Genomic DNA, 27,190 nt, shown 5'->3' on the forward strand with positions numbered 1-27,190 from the left:
GATCTATGTGCAAAAGAATATATATTACAGCTTAAGGATATCCCATAACCATGTCCAATTTCATTGCTCTATCTATTGCAGGGGAAAAAATTAGAAGAGATTTCCGAGAGGCGTTTTTGCACGTTGGGAAGCGTAATGGTGATGTGCCCCCTGAAGATCAAATTAAAATTTCAAACGTTGCGATATTTTGTTTTGGTTTATAATTTTAAATTCATGTGGTTTTTTTGTTCTATCTGCTGAATAGATATATAGCTGAAATAAAATGCAGGCCTATGTTGTAATTTTTGCCCCCTGTGCGAGATAGAGTGATATTTTCGAATCGAATTAGGTTTACTGGTGCTATATCTACTGAAGATCCAAATAAAATTTAAAGCAGTGAAGACTTGCTTTAAACATGTTTATTTAGTGCTTGCTTTTAAAATGTTTATTTTTGACCACCATACTGGAAATTTCTTTGTCTTCAGTAGATAGCACCACTAACAGGGTTCAACAATAATAAGCTATCTCTTTGAGACAAAATGACAACATGCATTTAGTTTGAGTTATCATTTCAGTAGATAGGAAAAACACGTGAATTCAACACAATTATTATGCCTAGAAAAAGAAAATATCGCAACACTTAGAAATTTTGCTTTGATCTTGAATAGATAGCGTCACTATCACAATTCTAAAAACATCAACTTATTTCGTTCAAGAGATAAGAGTAATAAAATGCATTAAATTTAAGCTATCTTCGGTAGATAGCAAATGCGCATGAATTCTTTATAACGGGAAAAACTCATTTTAAAACACGTTTCATGAGCAGAAATATTTTGATTGAAATAAACAAAATACAGTCTTACGCAACTTTTGATTAGTAATACTATGACTGGGAAAAAGTCAGTTTGTGAATAAAGGTTTTTCAGTATTAACTTGTTTCTCATGCACTTCGACAACGCACGTATTATTCATCCATGGTTTGCTATTCTACTGAAGATGATTGACAGATCGAATGTCGCGCGGGATTGCGTAAAAACGCGATAATTTGATACTGCACGCGTTATGCGCGCATCCGTTACGCTTATGACGTTCTCGTACTCCGTTTCAAAAATAATGTCACAACACTCTGCAGACCTAACTGCTTGAATATTTTAACTTAATCTTCAGTAGATAGCACTAGGCCTACTGGCGACCCATTACACCATCAATTTAATTTAAGCTATCGTCAGATGTAATAGTTGTAATAATAAAAACACGAATTTACCATAACTTTAAATTAAATGAAAATGTGGCGAGACATGCCGTAATTTGCTCGATTCTGGTGCCGGTGTCTATAGAGCTCCTGCATTGATTTACATGGGTAATATCAAAATTGAAATATCTCAAGAACCCAATACCGTATGACGCTGAAACAAACTTTGAAATAAAGCTTTTGCATTTCTTTATCTGTTTCATGTCAGTTGGTGTTTGTTGCATTCGTGTGGTTTTGCTATCAACTGCAGATAGCTCAAATTTAAATGCCCGTTGGTTGTCGTTTTTGTCTGCTGAACGAGATAAAGCGATATTTTATAGAATCATTTTACTGGTATGCTATCGTTTGAAGGGGCACACCAGCATAAGATTCCGCGGAGAAAAAGTGCAACCCGTAAATAGTCCCTGTAAAACGTAGAAATTGAGTTTATTTCTTTAATTTTTCAGCCAATATGAGTCTGAGATACCCTTTTTTTTTGATGCAATATTAAACCTGGGATGGTTTTTAAGAAATTATGAGCAGAAAAAATGATTTTAAATCTGTCCTGGCGGACTAATCGCGCAAATCATGTATCGATGTAAAATCCTAAGAATTGAGTTTTCAAGCGCTTAGAAATCACGGGATGGGGTAAAAATGTCAAATTTGCAATATTGGCGATCCATGTGCATAAGAATATATATTACAGCTTAAGGATTATCCCATAACCATGTCCAATTTCATTGCTCTATCTATTGCAGGGGAAAAAATTAGAAGAGATTTCCGAGAGGCGTTTTTGCACGTTGGGAAGCGTAATGGTGATGTGCCCCTGAAGATCAAATTAAAATTTCAAACGTTGCGATATTTTGTTTTGGTTTATAATTTTAAATTCATGTGGTTTTTTTTTTCTATCTGCTGAATAGATATATAGCTGAAATAAAATGCAGGCCTATGTTGTAATTTTTGCCCCCTGTGCGAGATAGAGTGATATTTTCGAATCGAATTAGGTTTACTGGTGCTATATCTACTGAGAATCAAATTAAAATTCCAAGTGTTGCGACATTTTGTTGTGGTTTAATTTTAAATTCATGTGTTTTCTTTCTTATCTACTGAAGATAGTTGAAATAAAATGCAGGCCTACGTTGTCATTTTTGTCTCCTGAACGAGATGGAGTGATATGTTAGAATTGGGCCTGCTGGTGCTATAAATATCTACTGAAGATCCAAATAAAATTTAAAGCAGTGAAGACTTGCTTTAAACATGTTTATTTAGTGCTTGCTTTTAAAATGTTTATTTTTGACCACCATACTGGAAATTTCTTTGTCTTCAGTAGATAGCACCACTAACAGGGTTCAACAATAATAAGCTATCTCTTTGAGACAAAATGACAACATGCATTTAGTTTGAGTTATCATTTCAGTAGATAGGAAAAACACGTGAATTCAACACAATTATTATGCCTAGAAAAAGAAAATATCGCAACACTTAGAAATTTTGCTTTGATCTTGAATAGATAGCGCCACTATCACAATTCTAAAAACATCAACTTATTTCGTTCAAGAGATAAGAGTAATAAAATGCATTAAATTTAAGCTATCTTCGGTAGATAGCAAATGCGCATGAATTCTTTATAACGGGAAAAACTCATTTTAAAACACGTTTCATGAGCAGAAATATTTTGATTGAAATAAACAAAATACAGTCTTACGCAACTTTTGATTAGTAATACTATGACTGGGAAAAAGTCAGTTTGTGAATAAAGGTTTTTCAGTATTAACTTGTTTCTCATGCACTTCGACAACGCACGTATTATTCATCCATGGTTTGCTATTCTACTGAAGATGATTGACAGATCGAATGTCGCGCGGGATTTCGTAAAAAAAGCGATAATTTGATACTGCACGCGTTATGCGCGCATCCGTTACGCTTATGACGTTCTCGTACTCCGTTTCAAAAATAATGTCACAACACTCTGCAGACCTAACTGCTTGAATATTTTAACTTAATCTTCAGTAGATAGCACTAGGCCTACTGGCGACCCAAATTACACCATCAATTTAATTTAAGCTATCGTCAGATGTAATAGTTGTAATAATAAAACACGAATTTACCATAACTTTAAATTAAATGAAAATGTGGCGAGACATGCCGTAATTTGCTCGATTCTGGTGCCGGTGTCTATAGAGCTCCTGCATTGATTTACATGGGTAATATCAAAATTGAAATATCTCAAGAACCCAATACCGTATGACGCTGAAACAAACTTTGAAATAAAGCTTTTGCATTTCTTTATCTGTTTCATGTCAGTTGGTGTTTGTTGCATTCGTGTGGTTTTGCTATCAACTGCAGATAGCTCAAATTTAAATGCCCGTTGGTTGTCGTTTTTGTCTGCTGAACGAGATAAAGCGATATTTTATAGAATCATTTTACTGGTATGCTATCGTCTGAAGGGGCACACCACCATAAGATTCCGCGGTGAAAAAGTCAAACCCGTAAATAGTCCCTGTAAAACGTAGAAATTGAGTTTATTTCTTTAATTTTTCAGCCAATATGAGTCTGAGATACCTTTCTTTGATGCAATATTAAACCTGGGATGGTTTTGAAGAAATTATGAGCAGAAAAAATGATCTTAAATCTGTCCTGGCGGACTAATCGCGCAAATCATGTATCGATGTAAAATCCCAAGAATTGAGTTTTCAACCGCTTAGAAATCACGGGATGGGGTAAAAATGTCAAATTTGCAACATTGGCGATCTATGTGCAAAAGAATATATATTACAGCTTAAGGATTATCCCATAACCATGTCCAATTTCATTGCTCTATCTATTGCAGGGGAAAAAATTAGAAGAGATTTCCGAGAGGCGTTTTTGCACGTTGGGAAGCGTAATGGTGATGTGCCCCCTGAAGATCAAATTAAAATTTCAAACGTTGCGATATTTTGTTTTGGTTTATAATTTTAAATTCAAGTGGTTTTTTTGTTCTATCTGCTGAATAGATATATAGCTGAAATAAAATGCAGGCCTATGTTGTCATATTTGCCCCCTGCGCGAGATAGAGTGATATTTTCGAATCGAATTAGGTTTACTGGTGCTATATCTACTGAGAATCAAATTAAAATTCCAAGTGTTGCGACATTTTGTTGTGGTTTAATTTTAAATTCATGTGTTTTCTTTCTTATCTACTGAAGATAGTTGAAATAAAATGCAGGCCTACGTTGTCATTTTTGTCTCCTGAACGAGATGGAGTGATATGTTAGAATTGGGCCTGCTGGTGCTATAAATATCTACTGAAGATCCAAATAAAATTTAAAGCAGTGGAGACTTGCTTTAAACATGTTTATTTAGTGCTTGCTTTTAAAATGTTTATTTTTGACCACCATACTGGAACTTCTTTGTCTTCAGTAGATAGCACCACTAACAGGGTTCAACAATAATAAGCTATCTCTTTGAGACAAAATGACAACATGCATTTAGTTTGAGTTATCTTCAGTAGATAGGAAAAACACGTGAATTCAGCACAATTATTATGCCTAGAAAAAGAAAATATCGCAACACTTAGAAATTTTGCTTTGATCTTGAATAGATAGCGCCACTATCACAATTCTAAAAACATCAACTTATTTCGTTCAAGAGATAAGAGTAACAAAATGCATTAAATTTAAGCTATCTTCGGTAGATAGCAAATGCGCATGAATTCTTTATAACAGGAAAAACTCATTTTAAAACACGTTTCATGAGCAGAAATATTTTGATTGAAATAAACAAAATACAGTCTTACGCAACTTTTGATTAGTAATACTATGACTGGGAAAAAGTCAGTTTGTGAATAAAGGTTTTCAGTATTAACTTGTTTCTCATGCACTTCGACAACGCACGTATTATTCATCCATGGTTTTGCTATTCTACTGAAGATGATTGACAGATCGAATGTCGCGCGGGATTGCGTAAAAAACGCGATAATTTGATACTGCACGCGTTATGCGCGCATCCGTTACGCTTATGACGTTCTCGTACTCCGTTTCAAAAATAATGTCACAACACTCAGTCTGCAGACCTAACTGCTTGAATATTTTAACTTAATCTTCAGTAGATAGCACTAGGCCTACTGGAGACCCAAATTACACCATCAATTTAATTTAAGCTATCGTCAGATGTAATAGTTGTATTTACGAATTTACCATAACTTTAAATTAAATGAGAATGTGGCGAGACATGCCGTAATTTGCTCGATTCTGGTGCCGGTGTCTATAGAGCTCCTGCGTTGATTTACATGGGTAATATCAAAATTGAAATATCTCAAGAACCCAATACCGTATGACGCTGAAACAAACTTTGAAATAAAGCTTTTGCATTTCTTTATCTGTTTCATGTCAGTTGGTGTTTGTTGCATTCGTGTGGTTTTGCTATCAACTGCAGATAGCTCAAATTTAAATGCCCGTTGGTTGTCGTTTTTGTCTGCTGAACGAGATAAAGCGATATTTTATAGAATCATTTTACTGGTATGCTATCGTCTGAAGGGGGCACACCAGCATAAGATTCCGCGGAGAAAAAGTGCAACCCGTAAATAGTCCCTGTAAAACGTAGAAATTGAGTTTATTTCTTTAATTTTTCAGCCAATATGAGTCTGACATACCCTTTTTTTTTTTGATGCAATATTAAACCTGGGATGGTTTTTAAGAAATTATGAGCAGAAAAAATGATTTTAAATCTGTCCTGGCGGACTAATCGCGCAAATCATGTATCGATGTAAAATCCCAAGAATTGAGTTTTCAAGCGCTTAGAAATCACGGGATGGGGTAAAAATGTCAAATTTGCAATATTGGCGATCCATGTGCATAAGAATATATATTACAGCTTAAGGATTATCCCATAACCATGTCCAATTTCATTGCTCTATCTATTGCAGGGGGAAAAATTAGAAGAGATTTCCGAGAGGCGTTTTTGCACGTTGGGAAGCGTAATGGTGATGTGCCCCCTGAAGATCAAATTAAAATTTCAAACGTTGCGATATTTTGTTTTGGTTTATAATTTTAAATTCATGTGGTTTTTTTGTTCTATCTGCTGAATAGATATATAGCTGAAATAAAATGCAGGCATATGTTGTCATTTTTGCCCCCTGTGCGAGATAGAGTGATATTTTCGAATCGAATTAGGTTTACTGGTGCTATATCTACTGAGAATCAAATTAAAATTCCAAGTGTTGCGACATTTTGTTGTGGTATAATTTTAAATTCATGTGTTTTTGTCTCGCCTGAATGTTCAGGGAGAGACTTAGTAATCACTATGGTGTGTGTGTGTCCGTGTGTGGGGGTGTGCACTTGTTTCATGCTGAAATTGGGGATACACACAAGGATTCGTACCAATCAATTGGGGACATACGGTGAAATGGGGATATCCCCAATTCTCTAATGGTCATAATATGTTAAAATTTGATGTAAAAATGCATTTTTGAAAATCTGGGGTGATTTGAGGTACATACCCAGTTTGCATGGTTTTATCCCAATCTGCCACACACATGTGTGTAAGATGCTTTAACAATGCAGTTTACACACAGTTTAGGTGACATCCCCATATCAACAGACAAAAACCACACTGTTGTGACGTCCCCATTTGCACAGTCAAAAATCAAGCTGAGTGTGTCCCCATTTCCACAGAAAAAAAATAACTGATGTGATCTCCCCATTTCCACTGACAAAATATAATAAGCCAACCCAATTTGATGTCCCCGTTTCCATGGACAAAAGTGAACCTAATGTGGCCAGCAGCTCATTGGACTTGTGCATATTTTTCAACTTCAACGTAAGTAACTTCCCAGCAAACACAAAACGTTTTCAACATCATTCGCAAAAGGATATAAAAGGTTGTCAGAAAACGATTAAATGTCGGGTTATATAAAGGGTATATTAAGAGTATAAAACGTTTTCATAACCTTAAAAAACATTTTTTGATAATCTACTGCTCAGCAAACATATAATTTAAGGGTATAAAAATGTTTTAATAACATTCCAAAAACATTCTTGAAAACTTGATACAAAACATTCTAAACAGAATGTTATTTTGGGGTTGAAAAATATTTTGCGAAAAATGTTTGCCCAAAATATTTGCAATAACGTTTTAAAAACGTTTTCATGACCTTTATATAACCCGACATTTAAATGTTATTAAAAGGTTTAAAAAAATCATTTTAAGAACATTTCTGTGTTTGCTGGGTTCAAATATTTTAACATAATGTTATTTAAGTATTGACAAAATATTTGGCAAAAATGTTTGCAAAAATAGTTTAAAATAAAATGTTTTGAAAACATTTAAAAATATTGTTGTAGTGTGTTTTCATACAAAACGTTTTAAAACGTTATCATGACCTTTATATAACCCGACATTTTAATGTTATTAAAACGTTTTTACCTAAACCAAAAGCCAAAATATAACTTATTTAAAACGTTTTAAAACGTTTTTGTGTTTGCTGGGTTGCAACTAAATTTTTGCATGGTTATAAGCTGAAATTGACAAGTATGTAGCCTACAGAAATTTGTCAACATTCTGGCTGCCAATCTTGATTTCTGGGGGATTGTTGTAACTCTGTCAGAAGCCAAATTGTCATTACCATGATTACTTGTTGATATCTATTCAGAATTTCATATCAGCAATGTGGATATCAGAGTACTGTTTTGATTTCATGCTGTTTTCTTCATTAACGAGTTTATATTCCGGGGTTTATATTATTTATAGGGGCCTAGATTTTCAATTTGTGATGTTCATACTCATAGTAAATCACATGCTAGGGTGTGAGTTCTATTCATTTGACAATGGTATCTAATAGGCCCCTTCTACTGGTTTATGGCCACTGTATTATAAACAGTAAAACTAGAATGGTATGTATAATGGGTAAAGTAAAAAATAATGGCACCGTGAGGTTGTTGTATGAAAAAGACCAGCACGGAAATTCATCCTTCAAAAACTGTGTTTTGTATATGGTGTCATAGCTGTCATGTAAAAAATAATATGCCCAATTTTCTTCCCCGTATGGTCAGGAGTGTTACATGCTAGCGTGAAAAGAAGTACTTGTATTTGAAACATGCACTGTAAAAAATGTACAAGTTAAAAAGTTTTGCATGGGTTTTCATGGCATTTTCTGAAATGTTTGCTATTATTAAGTACCACATTCTTTCAAATTAGTCACTTAATAGTCTACTTATGAAAATATAAAGACTACATGGTGCGCAAAATAAATGTTCCAAAACTCACTTGTCGCAAGAACACTCTTTGTAATTTTGACCACTTTGTCACACTTTGGTGCCATTATTTCTGATTATACCCATAATTTATGTACACTTGTTTCATGCTGTAAATGGGGATACACACAAGGATCCTTACCAGTCAATTGGGGAAATACCGCGAAATGGGGATATTCCCGTTGACCTTAACTTTGATGTTGATTTGGTTTTGTCAGGATAAGGCCTACTAAGTACTATGTTGACCTAGGCTACCTTAGCCTGGTCCTAGGCCTGCTGATTTGTAATTGTAGTACGTCATCCCCAGTTTGGTACTAACAATTCTTTGTGTACCAGTATAGGCCAATATCTATCATCTCATATAACACGGGCAGGGGTAGCGCTAGGTTGCTTTTTGGGGTCCCGGACTCACCAAAATAGTGTTTGGACCCCTGTTTTTAAATTTTCTGCAAGTTCAGGGGTCCCTGCAGACCCCCAGTTTTTCAATCTAGCGCTATATATTGCAGACATACTACATGTATTTATGCTGCATTTGTGCAACTTGGACTCACTAAATTCTACTCCGGACCCCCTACTTTTTAATTGTCTGCAAGTTCGGGGGTCCCTGCGGACACTGGAGTGTTTAGTTCTAGCGCTTCCCCTGAACACGGGACATCGTTACTGGATAGGGAAAATTATTATTGTTAAAACAACATCTTTATAAATTCTTATGCTCATACAGCACACAAGGGAAAATGGGTGACAAACTTAACACTTTATTCACATCGATCAAGACCTTGCAGAATCCCTAAACTGGCATTTACCAATGTCCTGTTCCATTTTGCATGGTGTGTGAACTGTTGATTAAACCAGAGAAGATGAGAAAATACAGAAACTATAATTATGCCACTCCAAAGAATCTTTTATGAGAACAGCTGCTGAAAATTGGGCCCATACTTAGGTTTCAATTGTGACATTCTGTTATCAAAAGAAGATCGAATGGGGATATCCTTATTTTTGCGGTATTATTTTTCCCCAATTGACTGGTAAGAATCCTTGTGTGTATCCCCAATTGCAGCATGAAATAAGTGTCTGTGAGAGCGACACTGTGCCACACCTTTGTGCCCAATTTGCGATACTTCCCCAGTTGACTGGTAAGAAACCTTTGTGTATCCCCAATTTCAGCATGAAATAAGTGTCTGATTGCCACATCCCCATGTAACAAAAAGAAATGAAGATATCCCTATTTCACGGTACTTCCCCAATTGAATCCTTGTATCTATCCTGAATGAAATAAGTGTCTGTGATTTTGACATTCTGCCACACCTTCATGTTATAAAAAAGAGGAATGGGGGTATATCCTTATTTTGCGGCATTTCCCCAATTGACTGGTAAGAATCCTTGTGTGTATCCCCAATTGCAGCATTTAGGAACTATAAGCATACACTTAACACTTTATTAAATGATACGTGAAGAAACCCAGGTATTCGTAGGTAACATGATAGATTTAACAATATCTATATTGAGTTTAGAGGTTCAAATTTTGCTATTATGTTAATGAATGAATAAAATGGTAATTATTGAATGAATCCGTATATGGGTATTTAAATACTATTGTCCAAGGGTACCGCTTAAGGCAGTCTGCAGACTCCACATGTTACATATAATATTTTATGTATAATACTTTTCGTGACGTCAAAAAGTATTACACGTCGAATGAGAAGATATATATTTTGTTATATTGGGTGTTGCTTAATTAATTCATAAGGAGTTGCTCAATTTCTAAGAGTGGTAAATTTAGTGAGTGTTCTTACACGCAATGATGACCACCTTTTGATGTCTTCTTGCATAATATTTTAACTGTACAGTAGGCTTATACTTCAATTACTAATTTTAAAACAAACAAACCAAAAAAAACGGATAATTTACTACATTAATTTTATAGACATCCCACATAATAATACGGTAATAAAAATTGCTTTGATTTTATTCATGTTATCAATAATCATGAATAGTTTGGTACGGTATTTAGAGGCCTACGCTGGAATAAAAAAAAAGCCGGATGACACAACACTTCACAACGCCACTCTACTTACGGGTAAAACAATAAATTAATAAGAGTTGCAGAACTGGTTACAACATAAACACGTTGGGTTATGAATTTGCAACACTTTGTGCATGTTGATATCGGTGATATTACATGTAATGTTGGAGTATGTTCTATTTATCATCCCAAAATAGGCCTACATTAAAACATGAATAATGTTAATCATATGCAACGCCTCTTATATGGGTACTAATGGTCCCACAATTAATACAACTTTAATAAAACTATAATATATATAATAATACGCTATTCTCTGTCTCTCTGTCTCTCTGTCTCTCTGTCTCTCTGTCTGTTTGTCTGTCTGTGACTGCTAATGTGAGGCCGTCGTAGGTCGCACGGGGCTCAAACTCGGTGGGTGGGTGCAGCTTGGTATAAGGAAGAACGAGTTTATATTTTTTAAGGTCAAAGGTCAAGGACGGGGTCAAGTTCAATTGAAGTCTAATTTCAAATACTTTCAATGGCAAATCTAGCCATGCCATTGTGTTGACCTTGGAATATCAAACAAAAGTTTCCACGGTGACCTTTTTGTCAGACCAACGGTTAAGAGGTCAAAGGTTAAGAAAGGTAAAAATTTCAAACTGCCCGTATGAAGCTCAAACTTGGTGGGTGGATGGAACTTGGAATAACAAATAAAAGTTTCCACGATGACCTTTTTTGTCAGACCTACGGTTAAGAGGTCATAGGTCAAGAAAGGTAACAATTTCAAATTGCCCCTATGGAGCTCAAACTTGGTGGGTGGGTGGACCTTGGACTAACAAACAAAAGTTTCCACGGTGACCTTTTCATCATACCTACGGTTAAGAGGTCATAAGTCAAGAAAGGTAACAAATTCAAATTGCTCCAATGGAGCTCAAACTTGGTGGGTGGGTGGACCTTGGACTAATAAACAAAAGTTTCCACGGTGATCTTTTCTTCAGACCTACGGTTAAGAGGTCAAAGGTCAAAAAGGTCAAAATTTCAAATTGCCTATGGAGCTCATACTTGGTGGGTAGGTGGAAATTGGACTCACAAGGTTTGAGATCTGCAAAAGCCAATAACTATGACAGCCGAGAACCGCGAAATACGGGTAACCGCCTAGTAAAATAATAATTTTAATACATATAATTAACAACCATAATAAAATTAATAGAACTACAATTAGTATAGGCCTACTAATAAACGCGTTGAACGTTTAAAAAGTATGACCCGTCTTTTTTTATTGTAATGTATACAAAAAGAAATTCCACATAGAAAATATAAATATTTGGCAAAGACTAACCCCTATATATTTAATTATTAGGCCTCTATGGCTTTCCACAGAGTATACTTATCATCACTGCCCCTTTGTTTCTTTTTCGCAAGTCAAAGTGCTGCTAAACGTGAAACGAGATTAAAATTGAAATATATTTCTGAGTTGAAATAAATTCAACTCTACGAAAATATTTTTGTAATGTGCTTTTCTGATTGGCTGATTGTCAAGAGGATTGCGGCACACGCAAAGCGTCATGCTGTAATAATTCCCTTGCCGATATCTATTATAACACCGTCTTTTGAAATCCATACACCGTGTCATATGAAATAGGCTCGGACCATTCTTTGTGCACGATACAGCATCTTATTTCTCGTCCATATATCCATATGTCAAAAACGTTTGGAAACTTACCAGAACGGCTATATATCAGAACAATTTGAAATCTATTTGCATATTATTTCATATCAATGCAAGCATTGTTCTTTCCTGTCAAACATGACACCAAATTTGTGACCATAACTTGTTTCATTGTTGAGTAACTGTCTTTGAAAGACAAGGAGGTCTCAAACAAAATGTGCCAAATCTGTCATTGTCTGCGCCATTTGCATCAGTAAACATGAATAAGGAATGCCACATTGTTTCATTAAAAACGGTTTCAAAGTACTGCCAGTCTCACATACCGGTCTTCTGCAGCCGTTCTGTTTCTTGTATGGCTACTTATTGGGTCTGTCTTTAACATCTCCGGTCTGACGAAACTTGACTTTTAGCTTGGAGATCATACTGCAAGAAAATCCAAAAGTCGCCGTAACGTGATTCTGAGGTATGCCAGCCTCAAGCTGACCAATAGCGCGAGCTTTATCCAGGTCTGGTAATTGAACCATGTTTGATTAGAACTTTCTTGCAAATGACCACTATGAAGAAGTGACCAGCAAGATAGGTTGACTTGCGTTGATCTGTTTGAATCCACATGTACTAGAACTGCTAATCCCATCCTAGCACTTTTCATTCAACATGATGTACTGCAAACAACATTTCATACATTCTTTTATTCATGCATTAAACCACTCGTTCATTCATTCAGAGCAATAAGATGAGCGCAGATAATGGTCTATTTCGCACATTTTCTTTGAGACCTCTCTGTCTTTCAAAGAAAGTTACTCAGCCGTGGAATAAATTATCGTCACAAATGAGGTGTCATTGTTGACAGGAAAGAACAATGTTTTCGCTGGTATGAAACAATATGGAGATAGATTTCAAAATTGTCTGATATACAACCGTTTTTTAAAGTTTCCAAACCTTTTTGAGGAGTTTAGTAGATCCATTAAATAAGAATTTTGGAACAAACCGTTTTAATTTTCTGGGAATTTAATCCACAGATTTATTCACAATATTTCGACCCATGGCCTTTATCAAGTGTACTGTGGGCTGCGATTCACATACTTGAAAACAACCAAAGAAAAGATTGTTGCGTGTGCGTGTGAAAAGCGACCGCGTGTTGTGCGTGCGCGTAAAGCGCACATACCATAAACATGCAGGAAATACACAAAAACGAAAACAGATACGCAGATCGCAACTCCTGGACTACTGAGCGGCATGATGGATGAAATTAAGAGTCACATTTATTTATATTGAATACATTAAATTGTAGATTCATGCCGTTGGGTTACTTGGGTTTGAGTGTCCCAAATTGGAAAATGATTTGTTGTTCCATCAGCTTGCGGTTCTTTCTATCTGAAACTTGAGTAAGTGCTGTCACTTCGACATCATCCAAGGTGTGGTCACTGGTAGTGAAGTGCTCCGGAACTGGTCGGGAGATGTCACGCAGAACTGAAGGATATCGTGTCTGTGCTCTGTAAATCTGTCGGCCAACCTACGCTCTATCTCCTCGATATATAGACAGGTGGGATGGCGTTTGCAACTAATGCAATGAATCACATGGGTTGAAATGCAACTGAATGTTTTCTTGATGTGATACACTCCTCTGGGTCCCGCTACGCTGTTGTTGCTCCTCAGATGGCGGCAGGTGTTGCATCTGCGTCGCTTGCAGGTTACCGTGCCGTGGTTGGCTACCGTCTCTTCATCTGTTTGTGGTAGTGAAGAGCGAACAAGGTGATCTTTAACGTTCTTGTTGCGACGGTAGGACACAATGGGTTGTTCTTTGAAGATATCAGTGGTTGTAGGATGATCACTAATTATCTTCCAGTTGCGCATGATCACATTACTTACTGCAACAGTGGCTGGATGATATGTGAGTACAAGCGGGGGACATTGGTGATTGTCGGCACGCTCTTCAGTGCGAAGCCTCTCTTCTCTGGTGATGGTATGAACCCGCTGTAATGCCGCAGAGTTTACATTGTCGAGGTAACCACAAGACTTGAAGAACTGGATCATGTCCAAGGATTGCTTGCTGAAGTCGGCTTCACTGCTGCATAGTCGTCTCAGGCGGAGAAGTTGTGAGAACGGTATGGAATTCTTACATGACTTTGGATGTGATGATGTGTAGGTCAAGTACGAATGGGAGTCAGTGCTCTTGTAGTGTACTGAAGTGCAGAGATGATTGCCATCGATGGTGATCATGATGTCTAGGAAACTGATCTGTTCGTTGGAGATTTCCCAGGTATATCTAAGCGCCGGGTGGAATTGATTGACAAATTCCATGAAGTGTAACAAATCTTCTTCTCTGCAGTTAGTGTCGCGATTATGTCATCAATGTCTCTGAGGAAATGATGAGGTTTTGGACCCTTATACTGTTGTAGAAACTGTTGTTCAATGAAACCCATGAAGATACAAGCATATACTGGTCCGAATCTGGTACCCATCTTTACGCCCTGGGTCTGAAGGTAAAACTGTCCATTGAATTCAAAGCAATTGAGATTCGGAACAAGTTCAGCAAGTCGACAAATAGTGTCAGTTGATGGTTCTTTGATCTTAAGTCTGTCAAGGAAATGACGTAAAGCTCATAGTCACTCGTCATGTGGGATACTGGTGTACAAGGACTTCACATCCATAGTGAATAGTAGTGATTGATGATTTGCATTGAATGAAGTGAACATCGTTGAGAAGCCTAAGGGCATGTTGTGAGTCCTTGACATAATAATAGGCCTAGTGTATTTTCCAGCAAAAGGAATTTAATTATTGGAATTTGAGGGGTCCAATTTTTTTGGATTCGAGGGTCAGTTTCACACGGTTTCATAATGGACATGTCGGAATTAGTAAGAATATGTGCTTAAAAATAGGCATATTCTTGAAAATCTGAAATTTTGTTTATAAATATGGGTGCATTATAAACATTAATGAAGAAAATGCAAGCAAATGTGTGTATCTTATAACTGTTTTATAAGTTTATGAAATTAGATGTCATGGTGTAGGGAAAGCCAATAGAAAACACTACAGAGTACACAATGGTAAAGGAATTCAGTTTCCTGGCACGGTGGATTTAATCTATTAAATAGATCTGGTGAATTTATTACTATAGTAGGCCTACTGGTAAAGTGCAGAATAAACATCCAAAAGCACCTCTTGGATTTTTTAGCAGCATCAGTAGAAATTTATCTTTGATAGATTTTCGGATGACCTCGCTTGAATCTAGCAAACAATTAAGAGTCGGGATTATAGCGCGCTATTTAATGTGATTCAACTCGGCGTGGAACCCATTTTTATTTGACTTGTAATATACTTTTTGACGTCACGAAAAGTATTATACATAAAATATTATAATGTAACATATGGAGTCACCAATTTTTGGTGAAAGCATTTCTGCACGCTGTATCTTCTGCCATCAACATAATGAAATTAATAATAATTTGCATTTAGGCTTTGTTTGGGTTTTGTTGAGTTGAAATTACTGTAAGAATATTGTCCATTTTCTGATTGGTCTCTTGAAATAAAACTGAACAAAATTAACTTTCTGTTCAACAGAATAATACTGCATCTGCCATGCTATGTACTGTGCGCGGGCAGCGAACCTCGTGTTGCATTATGTCCCGTAAACATAGTAAACAGCTTGCTCAGGAATTTGGAATGCGGGCTAAATACGCACGTTGTGAACTTGACATTCACAGGGGTACGAGTAGAGGGTACAAAGATTATGTCATGTGAAAAGGACATTAATATAATTTGTTAACAGCAACTTAGATTATTTTCACAAATCTACATGTAACCTTTTTGGGACACCGGTATAATCATAAAATCATGAACCAATAAATGCCCAAATACTACAGATATCATTTAGATTCATCACTTCTCTGCAGAACTTTAAAACATTCCTAAAGACTCATCTTATTCAAATTGTCGTTCAAGATGTAGATTAATTATTGTACTTAATTTATGGTATAGTAACCTTGTTTTTAATTTATGGCATTGTACAGCTGGCTTGTACCTTGCAAATAATTTGTGTATTTAGCTTTCATGTATTTTGCTTTGTAAAGCGCTTGGTGAACTTGCTTTTGTTGTGAGGCGCTCAAAAATATATTTTATTATTATTATTATTATTATTCAGATAATGTATAATTTGATGCTTTAATGAAGAGCTGAAAGTGTATTTGCATCATTTTATTTAGAAATACATATTCGTGGTCAAAACATTTAAACAATTCTGTAGCAAGCTCCCTATTTGAAAAAAGGGTTAAAATATGCCCTTAAAAGCATTTATGTTTCTCAAAATGTATGCATGAAAAAATAAATCACCTACATGCTTCCAATCACACATTCTTTTCAGAACCACCACAGAGGATAAACCCACTTATGGAGTCCACCCCGGTGTTGTCACCCACTATGAAGGCACTTGTATTATAGGGCCTACTCCTCAGTTTATACCAAACAAATACGAACTATATACCTATTGTACCCAACTAGATTTTCATTATTATGATATGTAGGCCTACTAATAGGTCTACTCTTTTCTAATAAAGAAAAGATATCCATTTGAATGAAATCAAAACCACTCATGCTTAATTTTCATAGTAGAACATCACTATATGTTAGCATAGGCCTACACAATGCCATAATAGACATTGCATTTTCCATTTTTAGAGAAAAACTCCGTCACTTAAAATGGATCAAATTGCCAATGTCAAAAAGTTAGGCATTTTAGACCCAAGTTATATAGCTATGCAGATTTATGTTTCTACTGTGAACAAATATACCTAAATTAAGCTGAGCAAAATGTAGCTGATGAGATCAATTAAGATCAATTAAGTCTTGATCACCATTAATCGAAACACGTTCTACGATAACTTTATATAGTTCCTCAAAAATAGAGAAACTTTAGTGTCTTTTTCCCTATGGAATAAATGGCCATGTCTTGCATGCAAAAACATAGCTTCTTTTTACCTAAAACTTAGCAATTAATTTGCATGAAGGTAAAATATATAGCTATACCAATCTTTTCTCTAAAAATATAGGTCTACTGATATCTGAACATTAGATTGCGTAATCATCCCCTTCACCAATAATTAAGAGCGGGGGTTGGGAATTGGAAGGAAGACATTTTTGACCAGCTGAGAGGGGAAGGGTGCAAACCATTTTTGGCAAGCCAAGAGGGGGCAAGTGATTTTTGGCACACATTAAGGGCTCGGATAGCGACATTTTCACATATTTTTGTGGGACCTGAGAGCACATCATACATATTGAATTGCATTTTGAATACAAGGAATGTTCTTCTGATATCAAATACTAGTAATTTAGATTTTTTTTTTTTTTTGATATAATGATTGAAAATTGATATTTTTGAAATTTAACAGTCATCAAAGTAAATTGAATAAATCTAATGATAATTTTGTACTTAAAGTGTAAGTAGCTGGGATGAAAAGTTGTTCATCATATGAAAATTTTACATTTCGTATTAAAGATATAGATTTCTTTTCAAAACACCAAAAAATGTAAGTCTTTTTGGAAAAAAAAAATGTATATCTTCAATATGAAAGGTCAGAATGTTTAAATGATCATTGGCTTTTCATTCCAGCTACATACACTTTACATATCATTAGATTTATAAAGTTTACTCCGTGGACTGTTAATATCAAAAATGAAAAAAATAGTAATATTTTATAATTTGCCATAAAATTTGTATCATATCGCAAATTTCAAAGAATACTTATTCGGTATGTCTGATGTGCTCTCAGGTCCCAAAAATACTGTGCAAACGTTGTTATCCGATTCCTTAATGGGGCCCCTTTTTAAATAAAATGCTTAAAAAGCAGTATGCTTAAAATATGCAAATTTTCCTGTTTGTTGCACTCACAATATAGACCATTTAAGGGATGGGGTATGAACATTTGGACAGTATTTATTGTGGGACATTAGAGCACACCAGACATATCGAATTGCATTCTGAATACGAAGAATGTCCTTCTGATATCATTTTTTGAAATTCGCAGTGTAATACACATTTTATGGTAAATGATTAAAAATTGATATTTTTGATATTTAACAGTACTCGAAGTAAACTTTATAAATCTGATGATAATTATGTACTTAAAGTGTATGTAGGTAGGATGAAAAGCCGACGATCAGTTAGGTCTTTTGGGGAAAAAATCCATATCTTCAATATGAAAGGTCAAAATTTTCAATTGATTGTCGGCTTTTCCTCCCAGCTACATACACTTTAAGAATATATCATTAGATTTATAAAATTTACTTCGAGGACTGTTATATATCAAAAATGTGAAAAATATCAAATTTTAATAATTTGTCATAAAATTTGTATTATATCGTGAATTTCAAAAATGAAAATTATTTGATATCATTATTATTATGGATATGTCTGATCATCCTGATGTGCTCTCATGTCCCAAAAAAATACTGTCAAAACGCTCATTCCAGATCCCTTAAGGTTTGCACTTAGATCCCAAAAAATTTAGCATGGGAGGGGAGGGGCAAGATTTTTGGCAGGCCGAGATGGGTTGGGAAGTGATTTTTGGCAGGCCCAGAGGGGGCAAATGATTAAAAATTGATATTTTTGATATTTAACAGTCCTCGAAGTAAACTTTATAAATCTAATGATATGTTCTTAAAGTGTATGTAGCTGGGATAAAAAGTGTATGTAGCTATTGAAGATATGTATTTTTTCCCAAAAACACCACAAAAAATAAAAAATTTGGGAAAAAATCTTCAATACGAAAGGTCAAACATTTCATTTGATTGTCAGCTTTTCATCCCAGCTACATACACTTTATTACACATCATTAGATTTATATTTAAAATGAACTTGGTGGTTGATTAAAACATTGTTGTTTACAACATTGTTTCATGAAGGCAAGCTAAGCAGGCTAGGCCGACCTACACTCATCAGATCAGAACATCAGAACATAATGCAATGAGTGTAGGATGGCCTGGGTGAGCAATTTACTATGTGGATGATTTACCTGGATTGCTTGGATTTATCATTAGATTTAGAAAGTTTACTTCGAGGACTGTTAAATATCAAAAATATCAATTTTTAATCATTTGCCACCTCTGGGCCTGCCAAAAATCACTTCCCAACCCCTCTGGGCCTGCCAAAAAATCTTGCCAATTATATCACAAATTTCAAAAAAAAAAATTATTTGATATCATCAGGACATTCCTCGTATTCAGAATTCAATTCGATATGTCTGATGCATGATGTGCTCTCATGTCCCGCAAAAAATACTGTCCAAATGACAAACGTTCATACCAGAGCCCTTACCCCAGTTTCAGACCAATTTTAATCTCATGTTTTGGTTATTTTTTGCAATACAATTGCACATTTTTGTTTGAGTACTTTACTTTGTGATGAGAATTTCCAATGCAAGAGGCATTTTTCTGATGGGAATTCCCGAACAATAGGTATTTACATAAATGGAATTCCCGAGCAATAGGCATTATAGCCATTTAATCTAGGCATTTTCGTGATGGGAATTCCCATGCAATATTGAGAGGAAAAGGAGTTGGAAATGGGGGGGGTGTGGATAATCTGAAATAGCAAATTTTCAGCATGAAGTAAGTGCCTGTGATAGCTACACTGCCACACCTTTGTGCCCAATGTTTATATTCCCATTTCGCAGTACTTCCGCAATTGACTGGTAAGAATCCTTGTGTGTATCCCCAATTGCAGCATGAAATAAGTGTCTGTGAGAGCGACACTCTGCCACACCTTAATGCCCAATGAATATATTCCCATTTCATGGTACTTCCCCAATTGACTGGTAAGAACCCTTGTGTGTATCCCCAATTGCAGCATGAAATAAGTGTCTGTGAGAGCGACACTCTGCCACACCTTTGTGTCCAATTCGATTCCCCAATTGACTGGTAAGAATCCTTTCAGCATGAAGTAAGTGCCTGTGATAGCTACACTGCCACACCTTAATGCTCAATGAATATATTCCCATTTCGCGGTACTTCCCCAATTGACTGGTAAGAATCCTTGTGTGTATCCCCAATTGCAGCATGAAATAAGTGTCTGTGATAGCGACACTGCCACACCTTAATGCCCAATGGATATATTCACATTTCGCGGTACTTCCCCAATTGACTGGTAAGAACCCTGCCACTGTGACACTGCCACACCTAAATGCCCAATGAATATATTCACATTTCGTGGTACTTCCCCAATTGACTGGTAAGAACCCTTGTGTGTATCCCCAATTGCAGCATGAAATAAGTGTCTGTGAGAGCGACACTCTGCCACACCTTTGTGTCCAATTCGATTCCCCAATTGACTGGTAAGAATCCTTGTGTGTATCCCCAATTTCAGCATGAAATAAGTGTCTGATTGTTATATTCTGCCACATCCCCATGTAAACAAAAGAGAAATATGAAGATATCCTTATTTCGCGGTTCTTCCCCAATTGACTAGTAAGAATCCTTGTATGTATCCCCAATTTCAGCATGAAATAAGTGTCTGTAATTGGTCGTATGTCATGAATATTACACATTGAAAAATGACATAAACGTCACCAATATGTACTGCATATGTACGTAAATATTTTTGGAAAGCTTATTACAAGAATGTTAGATACGGCAAAAAGAGATCCAATATTCAGGGCGGGTAAAATTCCTATAGGGTCTAACATTAAAAAAAAATACATATTTTGAAATTTTGATATACCTGAGTCATCTTTTTCTCCCAAAATGTACAAGTCAAAACAGATGTGGATTAAAAAAAATATGACAATGGCCCACAAACAAATTATAAACAGGACGACTGGTGGTGTTCTGTGTTGATCATACAGGGTGGTCAAATTCGACTGTATTTTTTGAAAAAAAAAATTAATTTGAAGATCAATTAACTTCTTTATTTAAGTAGCAGTCCTATATTTCATCACTGAAAATGTAAATTAGAAAGAGAAATACATGAGTCGTGAGTTTCTGCCCATAGTTATACTCAAATATTAAGTATACAGGGTGATCAACATATTATACAGGGTGATTATGTTTGACTCATTAGTACGAAATTCATCAAAATTAAACAGGTTTAATGTAGTAAGTGTAGTCATGGAATACAAACTTCATTTTCTTCTATGTAATTAAATGGCCCTTTGTACATTCTGTTAAGTACATATATTATTTGTCATCTCTATGCAAAATGGTACTATACAGGGTGACTTTAAATATGGTATATTATTAGGCGGACATTGAGCACATATTGTCTTCATGGTCTTGAACCCGAAGTACAAATTTATTGTTTTCATGTATCATATCTATTCCAACATAAAGAACACAACCTGTTGGAATAACCACATTTGAATCATGCTTAGCTTGTTTGTATACATCCTTTCCTTCAATTCCCTACACTTGTACAGGGTGTCCCCCCAAAAAGAGGCCCCACATTGCGCCCTCTTTTTCACCTATTACTAAAAAGTTGATCAAATATATTTTGGTATGTAAAGAAACCTACAATCGTTAGCTTTAATAAACCAAAACAATTATTTCAATCGGCTCATAACTTTTGAAGATATGTCCTTTTAAAGAAATGTATCCGTTTTCACTCTGTCCACGGAGGAGGTTTGGCTACTTCAAAGATTGAAAAGTGCATATACCATGCATGAATATAAAACATTCCTTGATGATAACTTTATAAAATAACAACTTTATTTAAGGGAATGGGCTTTACCGGTGGGCTTATGGGTTATGGATTTTGTTAAGTGTCATTAATTTGGGCGAAATTGATGTGGGATGGGACTTCTTTTGCTATACTTGCAATTACTTATGTTTGTCTCGTTTCTTGCTTTCTTTTTATTGACAACATAAGTCATTTCTCTTTTTGGAATAAAAGGTACCCCTGAAAAGGGCTGTTTAGTTTGTCTTTGGTTCTTTTGAAGTGAGTTTACTGTGCTGCTCTGCCCTCTACCTGGTTGCCTCCGTGACGAATACAGGTTTCAGCCCTAGTTCTCATTGCATTAATTGCGTTGCGTACCATCCTTAAGGCCTTGTGCGCCGGATACTTGCGAATGCAGCAGTAATACGGGGTTGCGAAGATGTTTGAAGCTAGCTGGTGATCCTCGCTTATAGTGAATGCTTTCCCAAGACTAATGCTATTATCTATCCATGTCATTAACCGTGTGTTTCGTTTAAATCTTTGATGTAGCCAAACCTCATCCGTGGACAGAGTGAAAAACGGGTACATTTCTTAAAGAGGGCATATCTTCAAAAATTGTGAGCCGATTGAAAGAATTGTTTTGGTTTAATTAAAGCTAACGATTTAGGGTTTCTTTACATACCAAAATATATTTGATCAACGTTTCAGAAATAGGAGAAAAAGAGGGCGCAATGTGGGGCCTCTTTTTTTTTTGGACACCCTGTAGTTCAAATGCAACACTAATGCAATACTAGTCCAAATGTGCTGGAAATGGTTTTATTTTTAGAGCAGACCTCTAGCAATAAATTGATACTAAATACTTTGAACACAGTCAAGTACTTTAAGAATAAACTTGAATGAAACTTGACAAAAAAATGGCTCCCCCATTTTAGCGTACCCAGTTCATGGCATACGACCAATTGCAACATTCTGCCACACCCCCATGTAATCAAAAGAGAATTGGAGATATCCCTACTTCCCCAATTGACTCCTGTGGGAATCCTGCCATGTTGAAGGGAAATGTGGCAAATATTGCACAAGAATAATTTTTCCAGATCTGAAAGAACCCCAGGACTGGGAGAATTAAAACATACAATGTACTTTCAGGGTTCCTTATTATTTCATTTCATTTTAGTTCTCAATACTTTTCCTAAAGTAGCTAAAATTGGCTTTAAACATTTATATACACACCCTTCCAGAACTTGAGAGGGGTTGTTCACATTTTATATGAACGCACTCCGTTTTCCCCTCTTTCATGTTAAAAACTCATTTGGGTGTGTATTGGTGTGTGTCCACAGTTCCAATGTCCCCAGTTAATATGTTAAATACCCATACACACTTCCAGAACTTTACATTTAAAATGGGGATATTCTATATCCCCATATTTCATGTTAAAAATCTCATTGAGTGTGTATTGGTGTGTGTCCACAGTACAAATGTAAAAAATCACTAGGACAAGGAATTTGAAATTTGTAATTCCCACTACAGATTGTTGATAAGTAGGGTATACCTACACATAAGCAATAAAAATTTCAAGCATAATGTCATGCAATAGGTTGTCCCCAATTTCCTACATCTCTACCCATGTCCCCATTTTCAGGGTTATGTGGGTAGGGGCGTGGGGGTGTGTGTGTGCGTGTGTTCGGAAAAAGCTTGTGAACGCGTTATCTTGAGAACCGTAAGTGCTATGATGATGAAACTTTATAGGGGTAGCATGACCAGAGGGTGTCGACCTGATTAGATTTTGAGCGCAAAATATGGTAATTAAGTACCTAATTTGCATAATTTATGCGTAATAAGCAAAATACCTTGTGAACAGATTATCTGGAGATCCGTATGGGGTACAGTGACGTAACTTGGTGGGGAGTAGCGTGGCCAGATGTTCTCGACCTGATTAGATTTTCAGCGCAAAATATGCTAATTAAGTACCTAATTTGCATAATTTATGCGTATTTGATGCGTATCAAGCAAAAAATAACCTTGTGAACAGCTTATCTGGAGATCCGTATGGGGTACAGTGACGTAACTTGGTGGGGAGTAGCGTGGCCAGATGTTCTCGACCTGATTAGATTTTCAGCGCAAAATATGCTAATTAAGTACCTAATTTGCATAATTTATGCGTATTTGATGCGTATCAAGCAAAAAACCCTTGTGAACAGCTTATCTGGAGATCCGTATGGGGTACAGTGACGTAACTTGGTGAGGAGTAGCGGGGCCAGAGGTTCTCGACCTGATTAGATTTTGAGCGTAAAATATGGTAATTAAGTACCTAATTTGCATAATATATGCGTAATAAGCAAAATACCTTGTGAACAGATTATCTGGAGATCCGTATGGGGTACAGTGACGTAACTTGGTGGGGAGTTGCGTGGCCAGAGATACTCGACCTGATTAGATTTTCATGAGGTCAAAGGTCACATACAAGGTCAAAGGTCAACTGAGGTCACCAAATCTGTTAATAATTACTTTTCAACTGTGCATCACATATCCCAAAAACAGCTTGATCGGTCATGTAATTAAGGAAATATGACGACTTTAAGATAGTCGCTTTCTTTGTAAAGTATAGCAAAGTAGCACTTTCAATGAGTGATAACTCGTAAAGGAAGCATCTTTCTGTTTTGATTTATTTGATGAAATAGTTCTTTGGTATTGCCACATTTGATTTTTCAGCGCAACATACTTTTTCCAATTTCGTGAGGTCAAAGGTCACATACAAGGTCAAAGGTCAACTGAGCTCACCAAATCTTTTAACAATTAATTTGCAACTGTGCATCACATATCCCAATAACAGCTTGATCGGTCATGTAATTAAGGACATATGACAACTTTAAGATAGTCGCTTTCCATGTAAAGTATAGCAAAGTAGCACTTTCAATGAGTGATAACTCGTAAAGGAAGCATCTTTCTGTTTTGATTTATTACTTTGATGAAATAGTTCTTTGGTTTTGCCAAATTTTGGAAGGTCATTACAGGGTCATCCGAGGTCACTCAGGGGTCATCTGAGGTCAAGTTATTAAAAACTCGTATGGGCATGAAACTTGGTGGGTACAATCATCATTTAAAGCCAAATTTTTGGAAGGTCATTTTGGGGTCACCAGGGGTCATCTGAGGTCAAATTAGTAAAAACTGTCGTATGGACATGAAACTTGGTGGGCACAGTCAACATTTAAGGCCACATTTTGGAAGGTCATTTTGGGGTCACCAGGGGTCATCTGAGGTCAAATTAGTAAAACTGTCGTATGGACATGAAACTTGGTGGGTACAGTCAACATTTCAAGCCACATTTTTGGAAGGTCATTTTGGGGTCATCTGAGGTCAAATTAGTAAAACTGTTGGATGGACATGGAACTTGGTGGGTACAGTCAACATTTAAAGCCAAATATTTGGAAGGTAATTTCGGAGTCACCAGGGGTCATCTGAGGACAAATTAGTAAAAACTCGTATGGGCATGAAACTTTATGGGTACAGTCAACATTTAAAGCCAAATTTTTGGAAGGTCATTTCGAGGCCTCCAGGGGTCATCTGAGGTCAAATTAGTAAAAACTGTCGTATGGGCATGAAACTTAGCACGAGGGGTACAGTCAACATTTAGAGCCAAAATTTTAGAAGGTCATTTCAGGGCCACCAGGGGTCATCTGAGGTCATATTAGTAAAAACTGTTGCATGGGCATGAAACTTGGTGGGTACAGTTACCATCGGCCAGATAATCGTGCCCAGCCGATAACCGCCAAATTCATTTACCTCTCTACCAACAGTTATCGCAAAAGCAGGCGGTCACAAAAGCAGGCGAGACTCGTGGTTCGAGAACCGCCTTGTCTTTCTTATCTACTGAAGATAGTTGAAATAAAATGCAGGCCTACGTTGTCATTTTTTTTTTTTTTTCGAGATGGAGAGATATGTTAGAATTGGGCCTGCTGGTGCTATAAATATCTACTGAAGATCCAAATAAAATTTAAAGCAGTGAAGACTTGCTTTAAACATGTTTATTTAGTGCTTGCTTTTAAAATGTTTATTTTTGACCACCATACTGGAAATTTCTTTGTCTTCAGTAGATAGCACCACTAACAGGGTTCAACAATAATAAGCTATCTCTTTGAGACAAAATGACAACATGCATTTAGTTTGAGTTATCATTTCAGTAGATAGGAAAAACACGTGAATTCAACACAATTATTATGCCTAGAAAAAGAAAATATCGCAACACTTAGAAATTTTGCTTTGATCTTGAATAGATAGCGCCACTATCACAATTCTAAAAACATCAACTTATTTCGTTCAAGAGATAAGAGTAATAAAATGCATTAAATTTAAGCTATCTTCGGTAGATAGCAAATGCGCATGAATTCTTTATAACGGGAAAAACTCATTTTAAAACACGTTTCATGAGCAGAAATATTTTGATTGAAATAAACAAAATACAGTCTTACGCAACTTTTGATTAGTAATACTATGACTGGGAAAAAGTCAGTTTGTGAATAAAGGTTTTTCAGTATTAACTTGTTTCTCATGCACTTCGACAACGCACGTATTATTCATCCATGGTTTGCTATTCTACTGAAGATGATTGACAGATCGAATGTCGCGCGGGATTGCGTAAAAAACGCGATAATTTGATACTGCACGCGTTATGCGCGCATCCGTTACGCTTATGACGTTCTCGTACTCCGTTTCAAAAATAATGTCACAACACTCTGCAGACCTAACTGCTTGAATATTTTAACTTAATCTTCAGTAGATAGCACTAGGCCTACTGGCGACCCAAATTACACCATCAATTTAATTTAAGCTATCGTCAGATGTAATAGTTGTAATAATAAAAACACGAATTTACCATAACTTTAAATTAAATGAAAATGTGGCGAGACATGCCGTAATTTGCTCGATTCTGGTGCCGGTGTCTATAGAGCTCCTGCATTGATTTACATGGGTAATATCAAAATTGAAATATCTCAAGAACCCAATACCGTATGACGCTGAAACAAACTTTGAAATAAAGCTTTTGCATTTCTTTATCTGTTTCATGTCAGTTGGTGTTTGTTGCATTCGTGTGGTTTTGCTATCAACTGCAGATAGCTCAAATTTAAATGCCCGTTGGTTGTCGTTTTTGTCTGCTGAACGAGATAAAGCGATATTTTATAGAATCATTTTACTGGTATGCTATCGTCTGAAGGGGGCACACCACCATAAGATTCCGCGGTGAAAAAGTCAAACCCGTAAATAGTCCCTGTAAAACGTAGAAATTGAGTTTATTTCTTTAATTTTTCAGCCAATATGAGTCTGAGATACCTTTCTTTGATGCAATATTAAACCTGGGATGGTTTTGAAGAAATTATGAGCAGAAAAAATGATCTTAAATCTGTCCTGGCGGACTAATCGCGCAAATCATGTATCGATGTAA

Source organism: Amphiura filiformis, chromosome 6 (genome assembly GCF_039555335.1).
Source record: "Amphiura filiformis chromosome 6, Afil_fr2py, whole genome shotgun sequence".
Lineage (NCBI taxonomy): Eukaryota > Metazoa > Echinodermata > Ophiuroidea > Amphilepidida > Amphiuridae > Amphiura > Amphiura filiformis.